This window comes from Rattus norvegicus, chromosome 6 (genome assembly GCF_036323735.1).
Source record: "Rattus norvegicus strain BN/NHsdMcwi chromosome 6, GRCr8, whole genome shotgun sequence".
Classification (NCBI taxonomy): domain Eukaryota; kingdom Metazoa; phylum Chordata; class Mammalia; order Rodentia; family Muridae; genus Rattus; species Rattus norvegicus.
This window is the reverse complement of record NC_086024.1, coordinates 62605319-62609469: the sequence shown is the minus strand read 5'-3', so window position 1 is coordinate 62609469 and position 4151 is coordinate 62605319.

Below are 4151 nucleotides of genomic sequence, written 5' to 3'. Positions count from 1 at the left end.
TTTTTCTGACTCTTATGTCCTACACTTCAGTACATAGCAAGAGCATAATAAAAATGCTGATTATTGAGTCAATAAGAAATTTATGTTTATAGATCCTAAACATAATTATAGCTTTACTTCTTAGCAGCTGCACCATTTTAGTGGATTTGTTGGCCTTGTGAACTTTGGTTTCTTTTCTTTCTTCCTTTTCTTTTTGACTTTGTTTGGTGTTTTTGAAAAAAAAAAGGCATAATAAGCCCGAAATAGTCTTGAACTATGATACTCCTGTCTCATCCCAAGTCCCGGATGTCAGACACTACCACTATACTACAGGATACTTGCAAGTATGTGGTTTGAAACAAGAAGTCTCACAAGCACAAAGATGATCTCCCTTCTTCTATCCTGCATAAAGTCGCTTTAGACATGAACTACAAGCTCCAGAGGACTCTCATCCTTTCATGGTGGCTCTCTCGGATGGACCAAGAGTCAGAGCCTTATGTGGTAATATGAGGTGAGTCCAGACAAATGAGACATCTTCTAAGCCTTTGTAAAGATGAAAACCAGCTTGCCAATTTCCCCCCTCCTCTCAGAGTAGTGCCTCCAAACACTTAACAAAAATCATAGTACTCATCACAATGTTCACATAGGCGTTATACAGTGCATTCCAAGCTTTTTGCATAATTGGTATTTATTTCACATATAACATATTAAATGCTTAATGTATGTATAGACTATAGCTTTGAATTCTCATCAGCATTAAGACCTGAAGCAGAAGCCATTGGAGGATGTTGTTTACTGGCTTGCTACCTTATGGTTTTTTCAACCTGCTTTCTTATACCATCTAAGATCTCCTGCCCAGGGGTGACACTGTCCTCAGTCTGTGTCAATCATTCATCAAGAAAATGTCCTACAGACTTGCCTAGAAATTAACTTTATGGAGACACTTTTTAAATTAAGACTCCCTCTTCATAGATATGTCTAGGTTTGTGTCAAGGCTTATTAATCCCTTGTCAATTTGACATACCAACACACCACTTATTAATCTATAACTTTTCATTTCTTGTTTATCCCAAGTTCTCATATTAATATCAATATTATGATATAGAAAATTATAAAGCTTAAAAGTTCCCTAGACTTTAAAACTTCAAACATTTGGAAAGTTCAGTCTCAGCTGGGCATGGTGGTACGGGCTTTTAATCCCATACTGGGAAGTCAGAGGCAGACAGTTCTCTGGGTTTGGGGCCAGTCTAGTCTACAGAGCAAGTTCCAGGATAACCAGGACTACTCAGATAAATCTTGGTTTAAACCTCCTCCAAAACCAATTCAATTTCTTTAAAATATCCAGTCTCTTTTAATGTGCTAAAATCTCTGTGAAATTCCAAAGTATCTTATCTTATAGGCTCCTATAAAAAAAGTGAAGAACCAGGATATACTCAAAATTTGATCAAAGCAAACCCAAAATTCCATAGGATTAAAAGTTTAACCCTTGAGGGGTCCCAGTCTGGGTTCCATTCATAATCCTTTGGGCTTTAAAGATCCTGGACCACTTCCCTAACTCCACCCTCTGGAAAAACATGTCTCCTAGACCCAGGATGACAAAAAACAACATGCACACAGGGTCGTCCGGAAGTTCACCTAGTGTTCTCAACTGTCGGGTCAGCTCTCCAGCTGTAGGTTACCCTTCCGGATCAGAAATGGAAAGACTCTGCTGTGTATTTGCTAAATTAACCCTATGCTGTTTTTTTCCAATTTTTCAGCCTTGATTAATTTGACACAGTTAGACAAAACGCAAATGTGGTGTGACCAACATCTTTCATTTGAATGGAAACTTCTTTGAATTAAAAAAGATTTTATGAACTCTAAGACAAAGTAAGGGAAATTTTGAACATTATAATGTGTTTTAATAGAATGATTTTAGAGGTAAAAAAGTTGTATCTTGTGAGGTGAAAACAGTGAAAAGATATCGCTAGAAGAAAAAATCTCCAAAATAAGAAAAAAATAAGAGGAAACATTTAACTTTCCAGTATTCATCCATAAACTTGTTTGCTAACTTGAATGAATAGTGATTGCCTAGAAAGACTCCAGTATCCACTGACCATGAAACACCAGTCACTTCCCCACACTCTGACTCCATATCCAGTCTGCTGACTCCAGAGCCAAAAGAAGTTACAAATAATGTCTTCCTTTAGTATTTTCTCCCTGAAGTTTATTATTTCCTCTTTCCTCTCCTCCCACAGTTTCCTGCATTTTTACTTGGCTTTATTTCTGGCAGAAACCTTATTCTTACCTTTGGCTCTTGTCTTCTTTATGGTGAGGTCATGGAACAAACTGTTAGAACATACCCGAGTAAAGGACTTGGGCAGAAACCCACAATGGAAAAATCTACTACAGAATAGCAGAGAAGAAACTGCCTTTGATTATTTTTTCCATGAAGCCTGCTGTCTTGTTCTATTCTTCGCATTGCAGTAATCAGCATTGCTAAGTAGGGCCGTTGCACTGACTGGGAAATAGCACTTTCTGGAGGACACTTGCTCACTTGCTCAACCTTGCCCCTTTCCTTAGGCATTACTTTTTCCCAAGATTCTTGAGGGCCTTGTCTCTGATTTGAATGTGTCACACTCTCCCAGTATTACTTCAATTCCTGTATCAATGAGAAAGGGCATCTCAGAACAAACTCTCCGTGTGCATTGCTGCAGTGTGACAAGAAAGGTGCTTGCATGCATCCAGCCTCCAGGCACCATACCATAAAGACGCACTGAGGAATCTGAAGATGCTCACGGGAGCTCCCCGCTTTTTGGGATTTTCATCCACTTCTTTGTGTGGCTACCAACCTCTTTATTCTCCGGTCACCCTGGAATTCTGTTTATTCCTTCCCCATCTTCCAAAGCATCACCACAGACACTGTCCTTGACAATCCCCCTTAATCTGAGCTCGATACTTCGCTGAGAATACTTTGACATGTTTTAGATACTCTCTTATTGCTGCTCTTTTCTCTCTTGATGGGATTTTGAATTACCAGAGGATACAATGTCCTTTTTAGAGATCGAAACAATATTTTTCCTGTGTGTCTGCCATATGTATGTGAATACAGGCAAGCATATCCCAGTGGATGTCCGAGGATAACCATTAGTTGTTAGTATTTCCTTGCACCATGTTCAAGACAGACTCTCTGGCTCCAGTGTTTCTGGGGATTGTCCAGAATCTACATCCCAACACACTATACGACTACTGGGATTACAGATGTACACACACTGTAGCACACAACTTTGTATGGGTTCTGGAGGTTTGAACTCGGATCTTCATGTTTGAGCAACAGGGCCCTTACCTGGGGAGTCATCCACTTGTCCATCACTGTGTTCTCTCATCACCATGTGTTCAGGGCCTTTGACTTCACTTTTGCTTAGAAATCTTGTTGGTTGAAGAGGAGGCAACATTGAAAAGCCATTTCTGAAAACAAATTATTACAAATTTTATTTGACTAAAGGCATCAAAGGGGATTCTATGCAATTGTTTTTTTTCATTCAAACATTTGAAATTTGAGGGATTTATTCAGGTTATATTGTCTTTTGGGGAAGGAAATATTGTAAATCATAGAAGTGAAAAGAATTATGTCACACTTTACTCAATTCGTGTGGGTGTGCATTTGCTTCTGTGGGGCATATGTGCATATGTTAATGCACAAGCACACGTGTGTGTTCATGTGGAGGCCAGAAGTTGCAATGGGAATCTTCCTCAGTTGCTCTTCCATTTACACTGTAGGCTGGATACCTCAAACCCAGAGCTGGCAGGTATATTCTTACGAGGGAGCTTGTTCTGAAAACCTTGTCTCTGTTTTCTAGGTCTGGGATTGAGGTGAATCACTGAGGCCGTCCAGCACATGGATTCTTAAGGTTTGAATTCTCTTTCTTGCACAGCAGCAAGCCCTGTACCAAGGGAGGTGATTTGCAGCAATCAATTCTCTGGGCCATCTCCCTAGCCCTGGAATTGTAACTTTAAATGTAATAAAAGCAAAACACTGGCTAGCCATATTTTTGCAATGGCTTTAGCTTCTAAAACCTTTTCCCTTTTCCCTAGCTGATTAATCTTTGGGATACTTTAATGGCACACAAATTCATGCATGGCAATTATTATTTTTTCCAGAGATTTTGCAAGCTGCTAGTTGACCTCTATTG